Source organism: Athene noctua, chromosome 24, assembly GCF_965140245.1.
Source record: "Athene noctua chromosome 24, bAthNoc1.hap1.1, whole genome shotgun sequence".
In the NCBI taxonomy this organism is placed as follows: Eukaryota; Metazoa; Chordata; class Aves; order Strigiformes; family Strigidae; genus Athene; species Athene noctua.
Window position 1 is genome coordinate 7,049,603 of NC_134060.1, and position 15,252 is coordinate 7,064,854.

At 46.4% G+C, this 15,252-nt stretch overlaps 1 protein-coding gene across 12 annotated transcripts in view; it reads left to right on the forward strand.

Annotated features, from left to right (window-relative positions):
- HIVEP3 (HIVEP zinc finger 3) overlaps positions 1–15,252 on the forward strand; it is a 265,717-nt gene that overhangs the window by 182,599 nt on the left and 67,866 nt on the right. For 11 of the 12 annotated variants that reach the window (XR_012635095.1, XR_012635094.1, XM_074925904.1 and 8 more), the window contains one exon: positions 12,250–12,314. The exons of the other annotated variant lie outside the window; for it this stretch is intronic. The gene's annotated coding sequence lies outside the window, so the exon portion shown is untranslated. The remainder of the gene's footprint in view (positions 1–12,249; positions 12,315–15,252) is intronic. 12 annotated transcript variants of the gene reach the window in all.

Here is a 15,252-nt window from a genome sequence, read left to right on the forward strand (position 1 = left end):
TCAAACTTTTTCATCCATGAAGGGAAGGAAAATGTAAGGAAGTGGAATTGTCTGGAGCAGCCTGGAGACTAAGAGCAAGGAAAGGACAAGGTAGCACCAGGCTTCTTGGTTTTTAAATTGACTTTTAAAACTAGGAATGCCTGTTATATCCCAGGCAGAGGCAGAAGTCACCAGGTCTTCATTTTGGTAAAGAATTTTTCTTTGTCCTGCTGCATTGCTATATGCTCAGTAAATTTGTCTCACCAAAGTGGAGAGTAGCTTCCCCCATCCAAAGGTACCTCAGCTTTCCAGTAGAGCCACAACAGTCCGTTGGAAGCAGCAGATGCTAGAGCGAATATCTGCTCTAGTTGCATCCCTGTGTAGGAGTTGGGGATGGGGAATTTTGCATTGGTAGTTTAATCCAGTCAGATCTAAAAGACTGGAGACTCTCCGGTGCGGAGGAGATCCTGTCTGGGCTGGTGAAGACGTGGAAAATCCTGCTCTAGGTTTTCTCTTGTTCCCCCAGTGAGTGCTGGTGCTGTGGATTCCTGAGGAACAGGTTTATGAGGGGAAAAACAGGAATAGGTGGACACACGGATGATGGGGACCCTACATAAATATTTGCATTCATCTACAAGAAGTATCTGTTAATAAGAGGCCAATCACCTGGAAATTAACCAAAACACATTCTGGTTCTCATTAAATGCTGCTTCGTTTCACTGGCATAAGGTGTATTTTTACATGTGCATACAAGGGACTTTTGTAGAGCTTGTGATGACAAGGAAGCAAACACTGTCCAGACTTGATTCTTTTCTTCCTACAAAGCTAACAACATTCCCTCCAAACTCAGTCATGTTTTTTCTGTCTTTCTTTCCTGTTAAACAAATGTATATCTTTATTTAAAATTATTTGTGCTTTTTGTGACTTGGCTTGGCCTTTACTGGCAGCATGAGAACTCTTCAACGTGACGTTTCCCTCTGAATCTCCACGCTGTTGGTGTGAGGGAACACCAGGGTCTTCCAATGGTGACGTGACCCCCTTCGTAGCTGTTTGCAAAGAGCTGTGCAGCTTGTCATTTGGAATCACTAATGTACGTGTACATGTGCGTGCACAGACATCTGAGCACATATATTCTCCTTTTGAAGTGAGGTTTGAGGCGCGTTGCTGGGGAGGAGGAATTGAACGACCTGCACTGTCTCTCACAGCTGGCTCCGAGTTTGTTGGTAGATCTGCTTCCATCTACCCAGCTGCCAGTCCGTGGCGCTTCAGCTGCTCTGTGTTGTCTGAGAAAGTAGTCGTCTTGAGAAAAGTTGTGTTAATTAAACTGACTCTTCTACCAATTCTCCTGCCACATAACGAAAACACAGCAAAGTCTTTATCAAGGAAGTTTTCAAGATGAGGGTGGCCTTGGGGACAGGCAGGCACTTGCTCAGTGTGTGTAATATGAATTTTTTATTTTTTATTTTTTTTACCATTTCTGTTATGTGACAAAATATAAATGAATTTCAATGTATGCTCCTAATGAGTCAAGACTCTTTCTGTAAATAGGAGGTTGCCAGCCTGGTGATAGGATCAGAAGCTCTGTTTTTGCCATTAGGGAATAAAAGGACCATTTTCTTATCTTTCTGGCTTTCTTTTCATTGAGGATAGGAAAAACCCCATTGTCTTTGGTCCTGAATCGGTGGGGGAAGTTTTCTTGTTGAATTATTTCCACTGAGATTCCAGGGTTGGTTTTTTTTTTTTTTTCCACTGTCACTTAACAGAAATCTTTCAGCATCTCTTCTTTGTGTTTGGTTAAATAAGATACAGACTGGCATCGTACAGCTGTGTCCAGAAAGTAACACACTAGAAGAGCTCTCTACTGATTTATTTTTTTTCTTGTCAGGGGCTGTGGACAGATGCAGTAATTCTGCCATCAACGTCCTGCTTTTGCATCATCCTAATTCAGAGAATTAATAATGTATTTGTATTTCTCAAGTATCTTCTATCCTTACTGGATATTGGAGCACTTAGGAGCTTGGTTAACTCTGCATCGCTTCTGATGCTGCAATACTGTGCATGGGGGGATGGCAGCTGGGCGAGAACCTTGCACAGTATTGCAGGGCAGCAAGGGGAAAAAAAAAAAACCAAACCCTTCTGTCCAACAGACTGTGGGAATTTCAGGCTGTGGTTGCCCAGGAAGGCTTATAGGCTCTTTAATGATCGGTCCTCGGATTTCAGTCACAAACTTCCATCAACCTCCCAGCCTGGGGGCACTGATGTAGCTGCTCCTTGTGGGTAGGGCAGCCGTCTGCTGAGTCTTGCCCTGGATTTCCCTGCAGACCTTCTAGCAAAATACCAACGTCTTTCAGATCCTGATGTAGCCAGTGAGATCTGGTGAGGTCGTGACCTGAAGTGATGCAAACGTTTCTTCGCAGCAGCAGGGATTACCCACCCACCCACCTGGCGTGCCCTGATCTGGGGAAGTGAGGCAAAAAATATAATCTTGCTTTTTGCTGCGTGGAGAAGAAGAAAGCTGTTTTGTTTTTTTTTTCCTGGCTCGGAGCCTGTGGACAAACTGCAGTTACGCAGACCCAAGTAACTCACCCTGGGTAGCATGAGAGTAGCATGACTTCTGGATGGGGTGAGAAATGGGTCTGCTCCGACAGAGCTCCTAACTCTGGGGTTACGAAAGCGACAGCAAGACCCTGCAACGCAGAACGTGGATCCTTTGGCTCTGCTGGCTCCTGCTCACCAGATCAGAACTCAGTCCTTTTGCTGGAGGCAGCAGCACACAACCTTTGCTGAAGCTGGGCAGGCAGGGAAGGATGCCCGCTGCTCTCTGCTTCCCATCACCAGGGATGTGCAGCGGGTGCACAGTGTGGTTGTGCATTTACACTATTTTATGGTGGGTTTGTCCTTTGGGTTTTTCTGAGGGGAAGAGGCTAGAATTAAGTACAGATAGGTTCATTCCTACATGCCTTGTTATTGAAGTTTACTGGGCAAAAGTGGCTTTTTTCTGCTCCCTTCACATACGATCTGTGCTTTCTTCCTGTCTCCTCCCTTCTGCGCTCACAGCTCCCTGGGTCTGGTTTAGCAAGGCAGGGCTGCGGGCTTGATTCAGCAGCAAACTCCTCAGCTTTGCTCCTGTGTCAGCACTGTGTTTTCTAAAACCAGAGCAATGCCAAGCCTCATGACAGGGGTACTTCATCAGCCTTGATCCCTCTCTTCTTTGCTTGAAGGGGGAGAAAAAATATCAGCAAGCTGAGAGGGCAAAGCTTTTTCTGTTTTCTGTGGAAACTTTCTGCTGAGCCTGTGTTAGTTTTGCTGAAGCTGCGGGGGAATGCTGTGGTGAGCAGGCCAGTCAGTCGCCTCAGTGAGGAGCTCTGGAGGTTGTGGCCTGCGTGCTTTTGGCTTATTTCAGTATTGTACATGTTGAATGTGATACTCCAGATTTTCCTGGCTTCCTTTCAAACGCTTCTCACCTTTACCAGTGGCTGGCATTTAAACTCTGGAAGGATGAAGCCCTTAGCACATCCCAAGAGTTTGCTAAAACCCTGTAGATTTACTTTGTTCTCTCATAGAGGGAGATGACAAAAACCCATAGATATTTAATGTGTTGGGTTTTGTTTTTTTTTTTTTAAAGTATAAACCAGAAAACATTAACAGGGAAAAAAAAAAAAAGTAACTGCGTATAGGCTAGCCAAAACAAAGTATGAATACCAGAGTTGGGCTGTCAGTAATATATTACAGAAATGAACCTGCCACCCATCGGTGAATTATGGCAGAGGTCCCCCTCTGTGCCATCCAGACAGGATGCAAGATGCTGCATCTGCCAGCAGCGGAGCCTTGGCTCGGGCAGGAGCTGCTCCTGCTCCCAGCTTGACTGGTTTCTGCTTTGTTTTTCATGTGTCAGCCAGTAGCAGCTGTCAGAGCATCTTCATCTGCTAACAGCAGTGAATTACAGAAACCAGCACGAGGATGCCCTGCTGTCCACAGGGCCTTGGAAATGTGTGTGGGGTGAGGGTGGGTGGAGGTGGCTGGATCACGAGGCAGACCGTGGCCTTGACTTCAGGTCTTAGATCAGGGTTTCTGTTTGCCACCTCTGAGCTGCTCACCCAGCAGGCTGGGGGCCACTGCAGTTACCAGACCCTGTTTGCAGCCCAATTCTGGCATCTCATGAGCATGTTGCTAAAAGAATATCTGTTTTTTCATATCTAATGTGTATCTTAAGAGCAGAAAACTGAAACTCCTCTGTCATCTTGCATGAATGAATTCATCAGGAAAAAAACCTAAGGCACTAGAGAAAAGGGTGTTGGTTTGGGTGTGTGCATGTGCTGACATCAAAAAGGTGGCAAACCAAAGCTGGTAAAACCTTAGCGGTTGTTTCTGTTTTGTCAATTAAAGCAATGAATTGATTGAGCATTGGGTGTTGTTGCATAGTTTGATGTGTATGTCGATATACACAAAGGTGCAAATGCGTTCAGGAGCGGATGCTTCATTGCCCTGTTTTGCTATGCCTGCATGAAGAGAGGGAGCCTTATTGTGGGCTTGGACTGTAATTCTGCAGGGCTTGGACTGTAATTCTGCACAGGGATAAATGATAATGCAGCTTGCAGCCACCGGTGCCCTCTACTCCCAGTGAGTGATGTTGTTTGTATTGAGATATTTTCCGTAGCATTTCTTTTCCTCACTTCTGTATTCAAAGCAAACTGGAAGTTTTTTGTGATGTCAGCTTGAAATATCACTTTGTCATTTTAGTGAGGTTAAAACAGACTTCAACATTATTGTATAATTTTATTTTGCTTAAGTTTTATTGCATTTTGCTTAATTGCTTCTGCTTTATTGTTAATGAGACAATAGCTCGAAGAGTAAAATTATCAAGGAGCAGAGATTAAATTTGCATGTTAAAAGTTTCTTTTTATTGTTTTCATTGTCTTCAAATTCCTCCTTTGGTTTTGTTCAGTCCTACAAACCTGCTGTGCCCTGCAGGCAACATCACTGACCCATCTGTGTCTTGCAAGTACATCCTTAGGGCGAGCTCCTCTGGGCCATGGCAGGAGGATGAGTTCTCCATGGGGTAGCCCATGCTTGCACTTGGTCACGGCAGCGCCTCACTGCCTGAACCTCCTGTCAGTCCTTCGTTTCTGGTCACTTCTGCAATCAGCCACAAGTAGCCCTCTCTTATATTTATGAAATACACCAAAATTCCTCATTTTCCTTGTTGTGGAAGAGCCTCAACTCCTGCAGTAACCATCAGAAAACCAGAGGCTAAGTTAAACAATACAGCTAACAAGCCCATGACACTTGTTTTTTTGGGGGTTGGTTTTTTTTATTTTTTCCAGTCTTTTTTATTTAGTGAAGCCTGAGGGGAATACTACTCTCAGGAAGACCATGAAATGCAAAATAAACTGGAAAGGAAATTATATTAATTCAGCTGGTGAGCATCATGCAAGAAGCAGGGACGTGCAGGCTTGTGCCTGGTGTTACCCCTGCTGTGGAGAGCTGTGGAAGGCTAAACGAGTTATTACTAGCTCCAATCTGAAAAGAGCACAGGTGCAAGCTTTTTACAGAGCTTTCTCTGTGTCCTTATGAAGCAAAACCATATAGGAGTTATGTAGTCTAGTGTGGGGTCTAAATCATGGGTGGTAAAATCTGTGTGTATAAAACACTAGAGAATACTCTGCAAGGAATGGGAATTAATCTCATTACACACAGTCATGACTTCCTTGCTGCTGCTGCCTCTTTTCTGTCATTCAAGTACTGTTTTGCATAGTGATTAACTGACCATCTAATTTGCATAGCTGCAGGCTTGCCTGCTGGTTAACCCCTTACTCCATTAATTGTTCTCCTGAAGCCAGTGAGAGAAGAGGTTCCAAACTGGTCCCTTATGGACAGCACAGTCCAGGTGTGGGAGTAGGAGCCAGGACCTGGGACTTGCTGTGTGTTATTGCAGGGTAAAATGAAACATGAAAAGTGCTGGCACAAACTTTTTTCCATTTTGGTAGATGACTTGGGGTCCGTTTTTCGCACTGGATGCTAAAATCACTGCTGTGTTACTGTGATATTAATTTTAGGTCTCAAATACAGATGATGCACTCTTCTCGTGGCGTGGTGGGGTTCTGGGTCTGATAGGTATTTGCATAGGGCCCGGTAAGATGTGTGCAGTGAGCCCAGACTCCTACACATGCAAAATGGCAGCTTCATGACCTATCTGACTTGCTGCAGGTCTGCAGACCGACCTGGCTGCAAGGGTACGACGGGTCTGTCTGGGACCCCTTCTCGTCCCAGGGGCTGCTTGCAGGTCTTTTCAAACTGGAGCCCCGTGCTATTGGACAGCATTGAGTATGATGTCTGAAAGTTTGCCTGTTATCTGTTTCTTTGCATTTTGCCAGCCTGACCTCCATTGTGGTTCATCTGTCTTTGTTCAGCTTCCCTTAGTGCACTTCCTTCTGCTCTGTCCCAACCCTGGGGTTCACCAGACAGTGAGAGGAGCCAGTTCCAGACTAGCTGCAGATACAAACCTCCACCCTCTACCTTTGGAGCAACTGAGGCTACTCTTATCCCAGCCAGGATGCATTTTCTGACCCTGAGGGCCAGTGAGATGGAAGGACGTCACTCCATCTCAGTGTCTAGGCTTTGCGTGTGCTCTCTGCAGAAGGGTGAGCTGCATCTTGAAGAAAGACTCTGCTTCTCACACAGCAAAATAATCTGGGACAGTCCCTATATCTGCCTGGGTTTTGCATTATACCTCCACTGTCCATCAGCCAGTTGGCTTTTGCACAAGGAGATGTGAGCAGGCAGTGTGCAGTGACTCTTGTGCTCAGCAAGGCTGTCCAGACATGGCTGTGTGCATCCATGGAAGAAAGGCAGGGCAGTCTCTGAGGCGAGATTCATTGATAAGCCAGGGTAGGGTCAAAGGAAACCATTTTCAGCTGATCTCTACAAAGCTTGCTGGCCATGAGTCCAGGGGCTGTGGTATTGACTAAAACCCCATTCCCCACTGATTCACCCTGCAATTATGTGATTGAGCAGAAATCATAAACTCCATCTGAACCGTAGCTGTCCCTTTCTTTCTTTTTTTTTCTTTTTTTTTTTTTTTTTCCACTTCTGTGGTTTGAAACTATGTAGAAACATTTTGGAAGGTTTCTCAATACATGAGTTTAACCATAAGTCTCAGCAGGGGGAACATATTATCGGAGAAAGGCAATTACTGCTTTAGCTGTATGCAAGACACATTACCTTGGAAAGAATCACCATCTTGCCAATAGCTGGCTTCCCACTCTTGGTTTGGCAGGTCTAGAGTGTTCAATTCAGATGCATTTTGAAATAATCATTATGCAGCAGTAGTTTCAAAATATTAGTTTACTAATGATTTTCTTGCACCAATGAGTGTGAGAAGTGAAAGCAGCAGAGATTTTTACAATCCTCTGGAGATGTGATGGTGATGCACATAATCCCTCTTCATGTTCACAAACGTTGAATAGTTCTAGAGGGTCATCTTAAACATTTTGAGAAAACTTGGTTTTCTTGAGTTTTGTTTGAAAGCAAACAGGATTAGTTCTCTTACAAATGTAAAACAACTCCAACAAACCCTCTGGAATATAGGAGTGGTGTATAGACATGCCCTTCCTGTCTGCAGGAGCCTGACTTCAAATCCCGGTTGCACTTACTGATGGAGATGGAGCAGCCGTGAGCTGGTCTAGGCAGCACACACAAGGCTGTGTGCAAGAGCTGGGTCTGCCTTAAAACTGTGCGACAGGTTTGCACGGGATGGGGCAGAGCTGAGTATTGGCCTCTAAGGGAGGATGAAACTGCCGTGTCTTCTGTGTTTGGTGAGTGTGCACAGGAGGAAGGGAGCTCTCAGCTGCTCTTTGCCATATCTGGGTTTGTGGTGCAGAGAGCCTTGCTCCATCCCTGGCTTTCTGGGGGTGATACTCGCCAGGCTGCACAAGGCTTGTTGCTTTTTTTTCCCCGTCTAGTTTCGCTGGTGATATTTCTGGGAATATTTAGCTCTAAAATATGCAGATTTTGCAATAATTACTCTGTTCCGACTCAAATGCTTTTCTGGAAAAACTTCTCTAAGTTATGAAAATAGATTAACCCTTTGCACGTGCCTTGCTGTCAAAATGCAGAATTGCTGTGTTTGCTTGCCCCGTGGTACAGGTGCCCTTTCCTGCCTGGAAAGGTAAGAAGGGAAGTTGCTGAAACCATGTGAGGTATAAGTAAAAGTTAATAAGCACAGCGTTCAATCCTAGACTTTTTTAATGAGCAATCTCCTGGATCTTTCTGTCTGTTTCTAGTTATACGGATCCCTGTTTATCTCTGTGGGTCTCTCCCTCTCCCGTAGTATCCAAGGGCCTCACAGACATTAGTGGATGACTCAGAACACATCTGTGAAATAAGGAAGTATCCCCGTTTTAGAAATGGGGACTAACGCGGGCTGTAGATGATATGACTTGCCCAGTTTCACACAGGAAATGTGTAACTGAAGTGGGAATTGAACCCAAGTCACTCGGGTTTAGCACTGGATTGCCTTCCCCCCTCGACGGGTCCACAGCAACGCAGCAGATGCTGCGCGTGTGAAATCGGTTTAAGAATCAAATGAATGAATCATGTTGGTAGATGCCTGAGTTTGTAGCTTTAAAACAAAAAGCTGCTGCTTCCTAGAAAAAAGGAAAGAAAGAAAAAGCCTTTAAAAAATTATTTATTTTCTAACAATCAGCTGCCACTGAGAAAGAAAAAAAAACCCAAACTTGCTCTGTGCATCTGCCTCTGGGTGAAGGGAGACCTGGCAGGTGTATTTCAGCAGGGCAGGGGTTGAGTGCACCGAGTGGGTCGGGCAGTGGCGAAGTTCAGATGGGCCAAGCAATCGGCTTCCCCGGGGAGCACGTCCAGCCTCCTGCTGCGCTGCCCTTCCTGCTCGCCTGCGTCGCGGCGGGTGCTTCCCTGGCCCAGCCGTTCCCATACCTTTGTAATCGTACACTCCGTCCTCAGGGACAGCACTGGGCAGCCCTTTCATGCCTGCAGGCTTCCCCCCCCCATGCCTCTCGTCCCTTCTCCTCCCTGCTTTGCCTTTCCCGCTGCATCCTTGCCCCGCTGCCAGCAGACAGGGGCATGCTGGGGGGTAAGTATGGCCTGGGACACTGGCTGGAAGCAGGGGAGGGGGCTGTGGATGGAGATGAACTGCCTGAGCGATATTCACACTTTGTATGGATACACTCATTTTGTCATCGAGCCGGAGGAGCACAGCGGGGGCCATCTTTTGCCAATCCCAAGTGTTGCTGTGAGCGTTGGGGGATGTGCTTTCTCTTTTCTCGCTACTTTCCCAATCACCTGTACCCACTTAGGGAAGCAGCATTTGCCTCAGAGCAGGGGGGGGAGGTGAGCTGGGCCTCATGGACGTCCCCTTGCCCCTGTGCACATTGGCCCACGTGCCCGCTCGGAAGAACTTCAGGTCCCATTAGAGCAGAGTCCTCCTTTCTCCAGCAGAAGCAGATGTTGGAAAGAGGAGCTCTGCTTGTTCATGGCCCTGTGGGGAAGAGGGGAGGAGGGTTGAAGAGCCCACAGCTTCTTACCCCCATCCGTCTAGAAGCTGCTCTTTTAATTGCCATGATGCCGTTGTTGCAGTGGTTTGGGGAATTTCTTACGCAGGGGGTGGCCTGAGGACTATCCAGAGTACCCACCATGGACGTGATGCTGCTGTATGGACTAGAGATGGGCGAGGGCACATTAGGAGCTTTTTCAGAGCCCATCAGCATTCACTGCTGCTGTATGTCTCTTCCTGCAGCGGTGCCCATGTGCATCTGCCCTGTTCTGCTCACAACTGTCTCACCTCCACCTGTGAGCACATTCCCTCTTTCCTCTCAGTGTGTAAGCTGCTCGTGGCAGCATTTCTTTTCTGTGGTATGTGACACTGAGAGCGTCATTGGGACTCACAGATGGATAAATTGTGGCTTGTGGAAATAGCTGATTGCTGGTCCAAACCCTTCATTGACCCTGGGTGTGAGCAAGAAATACCTGTGGTCTCTTGGCAGATGAAGTTCAGCAACGAGTCTGTCCAGCTCGTGGCTCTTCACCCACAAGCCCAGCTCCAAGGGCAGCACTGAAAGTGGGAGCAGGGCCCAAGGTGTGCTCCTCTCTCCACTGTCACACAGAGCTGCAGGGTGAACGTTCCATTTTTTTCTCCTCTCTTTGGCTTGTGACCGCTGTGATCCTGGCTGCAGGGAGCGCCAGCCCTATCTGGAAAGACCAGATATGCCTCACCGTTGATGGGACTGGGACAGTAACGTGGAATATGGGACGTGGGAACCAGCTTCCTAAGGGGCAAAGAGAGTCAAGTCTTGAATTTCATCATCACGTGCTTCACAGTGGTGCAGGGGGCACCTCTTCTACAGATGCTGTGTTCATAACACAGCATGGAGGCACCAGCTGATTTCAGTTGCCGACAGGATTTAAGTGGTTTGAGTTGTTTGAGACTTGGCTGGATTTTAGGAAGCATGGCCCCAAGGGAGGTGGAATCTCAGCCCTCTTCCCAGCCAAATGAGTGCTCCTTGTGGCAGGGTTTGTGGTGGCTGCAAGGTTCAAATGGAGTCTATGACACTTCACCAAACTTGTTTCCACTTTGAGCTTGGGATCTGGGATGAGACAGAGCTGCATTCACTGCAGTGCCATCCATCTGCTGCTTTGTTATTCCTGAACCTCCAGCTTCTGCGAGTCTGGATGGCAAAAGTGGAATGAAAACCTAAGTGGTGAAAAAATGACCTTTTTTCTCATGGCTGTGGTTGGGCACGCTCCTCAGGTGAGAGGAGGCTGCTTGCCAAAGTGTTTAGTTTCCCTACTCATTCTTCTTTAGATGTTTGTGTGTCCCTGTTTGCCTGGACAGAATTGGTGTCTGTACAGAGGTGTGTATGTCCATCAGGATGTCCTGGCACGTGCCCAGGGGTTCTGCTGCCTGCAGAAGTGGGCTGGTGAAGTGGCTTCCCACGGCAACCTCACCTTTACACAGCTGGTGTGGGCACAAGGAGGTAGCACTGGGGCTTGCAGCACTGTGTTTTCAGGGGGAGGAAAAGGATGGGGAGCTGGAGATCTGTCTAGTAGGATCAGGTCTGTGGTAGCAGGAGTTTGGAGTGATAAGGAAGGTGCAGTCCAGAATTGGACACAATATGATAAAAAGGCAAGGTGGCAGCAAGCTGGGATTGAAGAAAGCTCAAAACTTCTGTAATATTTGGGCACGTGAGCCGTACAGTCAGAGATTGTACTGCAGCAGGCGGTTGAGGAAGGAGTTGCTGTCTCTGAACATGAAGCCCCTTGAAGCTTTCATAAATTAATCACAAAGCCTGAGAGACCTTAAACTGCTTATGAAAACCAGGGTTTCTGTGCAGTCAGAATTGTGTTCTGGAGGTGCTTTCGTAAGCACGATGTGCTGCCGCCCTTTGTTCCTTCAGTGGCTCCGAAACGCTCTGAGCATGGAGCAGAGGAAGAGAGAGGGGTGTTTAGTCCGAACTGTGTTACTGTCTGAGCTGAGCTCTGGTGGCAGGTTCCAACCCCTGTGCTGCAGGGTGGGTTGCACAGGTGCCCCTGGACACAGGATTTGTGATGGGAACATCAGCTGGAGGAACCATACATTCTCCTGTGGAATTGCAATGTTTGTTGTCTCTAAAGAAAATGTCTTTTTCTTTGCAAGGGTATCGGAGCACAGTCCACACTCAGCATTGTTTTTTCAAGTAGATCTTCATTTGGAATGTTGCTTTCCTTTATCTAAACCTGACCCATGTGCAGATCAATTCAGTCACGTTAGGAGCTTGGTGGAAGTATGGAGGAACAGAATGGTTTACTTAAAACTAAAGTTGGTCTCAATGCAAAACTCAGGACTAAAAGATAAGCTTTGGAGGAAGGCTGCAGCGCCTGCGTGCTGACTGAAATACCCAACACCTGAGCAGACCTGGAATCCACGCCAGGGTGTGGAGCTTTCCTCTCATCTGGGCTGCATCTGCCCCCGGCTGTCACCAGCCAGGCTGTGGCTTCCCCCGCAGCCTGCCCAGGAGGAGGAATAGCCCATTGCCATGGGTTTTCTACAAACGTGCGCGTCACCGTCAGGGTAGAGACGCTGCAGGAGGTGAACTCGGTCACCAAGGGCTTCTCCAGCTGTTGGGGCTGAGTTTGTGTACTGTTTCGGTTACCAAGCAATCTTCTCCATCAGGGCACCTGATGTAAGTCCTGTGTGCTCGCTGCTGAGATGGCATTTTAATATATGCGCATTACGATTCCAACGTGCTGTTTCTTTTACAGACTGAATTAAATCGTGGGCAAACAAAAGAGAGACACCGCCAAAATTACAGACTACCAAGTCCACTGTAAGTAATCTCTGTTTTTTTCCCTAGTGACTTATCCTGGATGCGTGCACTGCCCTTTGCAGTGAACTCAACCTGAGCACAAGATTTGCTTTTCTGTTTGTTGTGATTATTTTGCTTTTTTTTCCAATATATTTGAAAAACTTTTGCCTGGTGAGTCCTCCCAGTGCTGCAGTAGCATTATATGTTGCTGAGTCTTGTTACAAGAGTAACGTCAGGAGATCTACTACTGCTGCCCACAGTTGTAAATCCTGATCCATCATAAATCGCTTTGGCTGTCTAAGGTGGCATCTGCCCTTTTGTTTAAAGCTACAACTGGGATCTGGTTGCATGATCTCCAGGTAGCAGAATGCTTTGCCTATCACATGATCTGCTTTTATAAAGGCGAACTTGCTTTTTTTCTTTTTGGTAAGAGCTGGGGAACTTTATCAGCTACTGGTAGAAGGCATTTGGTTTCCCACAGATGTGTCTCTCCAGATTGATTCATCTGTAGATTAGAAAGGGGTAAATGCTGAACGTGGCTTTTCCATTGACAGGACATTTTAGTGTCTGCCAGTAAGAAGGGAGCTGACCTGTCCCTCAGCAGAGCAGAAATAGGTGCTTTGCTTGGTTCACTCACTTTCACAAAACTTGTAAGATTTTAAGAGATATTTAACATATGTCAAATATGTTGGTCATTGTTTAAATTTGGTTAAAGTTGGCCAAATGGCTCAAAATCTATTATGAGGAATAAACAGGCAGATTTTGGAGGAGCACCCCAGACATTCTCACATAAGCCTGTTATAGTTGGAATAGTATAGAAAAGGCAGAGTTGTAATAGCTTCCCACTAATCACACTGGATCTCCATCTGGCTGGGACAGGACCAAACAGCAGAGAAAATCCTCCCATGTGCTTGAGTATTGCAAACAGAAGAGTTTTGCCACCAACAGAGTTATAAGGATCCACTGTAATGAGATGTTTCAGTGTCCTGGAAACAAAAGGCAAGTGACAGAAAGCCAAGCACTACAGTTTTCCACATGTCGCTTGAGAGGAATGAGTTCTGGAGGCCAACCACAATGTAGAGAGAAAGGTCTGATGCCTTCAAATGTCTTTTCAGTGACGTTCCCACCTGGAGCTCAGGTGTCAGGTGCAGTCTGCAAGCATTTCTCTTCCCAGTTATGGGGGGGTCTCAATCCCAAATCCAGTGGTAAACAGCTGGTTTGGGTGCGTGACTGCATATATGCAGTGATAGTCCCAGGCACAGAGGGACCAACCTCAGGCTTGACACTGGTTAGCTCTTCCTCAAAGCCCTTAGGAGGATTTAGGTGAGGTTTAGGATTGAGAGGGACTGTGTGCCTGGGCTGCTTTGCAGGAATTCATTTCAGCTGTAACAAGGTAATTCCAACTACTAACAATTGTGACTTTTCTAAAACAGCATTTCTAAGCATTTTTATCTCAGGCTTTAGAGTGAAGTTCTGGTCCCATTGAAATCAGAAGGAATTTTGTCACTAATTTCTTTGATCAGGGTGGCAGTCTTTGTTTCCGTCATTGCAAATGAAACAGGCATTTCTGTTCATGTTCGCTCCATTGCATTTCAAGTAAAACCCTAAGAAATTATGTTTGAATAGAAATAATAGCTGGAATCCCCAGTTTTAGTGCCTGTACTTTGGATTTGGCCACAGACATGCAATGTTAGCAGCTGGAATCCATGTGCCGTAAAACCCATGTGACTTTTTTCTTAAAGATTTGCTGATGTTGTGCCAATGCCATGCACTGCCTTGCTGTTGTTGTGCTGTTCTACAGAGAGAGCAGTGCAGAGTACATGCTAAGTGAAAGTGATACGCCAAAATAGTGGAGGCAGTTATACATGATGGAAAGAAGAAGCTACTCGGGTCATGAGAAGGAGATGAAAGTAAAAACAAAAGATGTGTCTTTTCTGAGAAAAAAGGGGAGAATTGGGAAAGTGTAATGCATAATAAAAGGCTGAAGTCTGAAGATAAATTTTGACCGAGGTAAAGAGAACAGAAACTGGAAGAAAAAAAAAAGTAGGTTTTCACACTCGCGTTAGTCCTGTTGCATTTCCAGAAGGAGCCTGTAGGAAGCTGCCTGTGTGCAGAGGAGCTCTGGGGAGGGCTGACCCACGCCAGCCCCCTGGTCTCTGCCAGCTGGAGGGATGCATCAGGCAAAGAGAGAGCAGCAGGAACAAGATCTTTTATCTGATGTAATTCAGTGAGACACTCCGTAGCTACTCTAGGTTGTATCTGAGCTGGGCAGAGCAGTGGTAGGCAGCTGCAACCAGCTTTTTGAAAGCTCTCATTCCCTTCCTCTACCATGCCTCTAAGCTCATAGAGGAGAAACTCTCCTACAATTTGTAGCTGGGTCGACTGCGTTTTTTCTGCCACTTTTGTTTTTCACTGCTCAATTTTCCTTGGAGAGGTATCAATCTGGACTAACTGCATCCAGCTAGGAGAATTATCTTTTGCCATTGCTATTCCGGGGACCATTTGCTGTAATGGAAAAAATACGTAGAAAGTAGCCTGAATTGCCCCAGAACGGTTGTGCTCTGCTGTAGGCAGCAGGTGTGCTTGTTTGTTGACCAATCCTTTAAATGCTAACTTTTGTGCAGAGTTCCTAACAAAATCAGCTGGAGCCCATGTGTTCATCAGGGAAGGCTGAGGATGGTCTGAACATTTGGAATGATACTGAATCATCTCAGGAAGCTTCCTCACAACCCTAATTATTATGCACTTAGGAGTGAAGATGGAACCTATAGGAGAAAACACAGTATTAAAATGTTTTTCTTGAGCTGGCAGTTCTTAAATGTGAGTGCTTGAGCTTGTGGGAGGCACTTTGCGCTTGCTGAAAAAGTCTCTGCTTAAATCCACTTCAACCAAGTTAATATGCTCTCTGTGTCATGAGTGAGACAAAGAACAGCATCTTGGGCAAAAATTAACATGATAA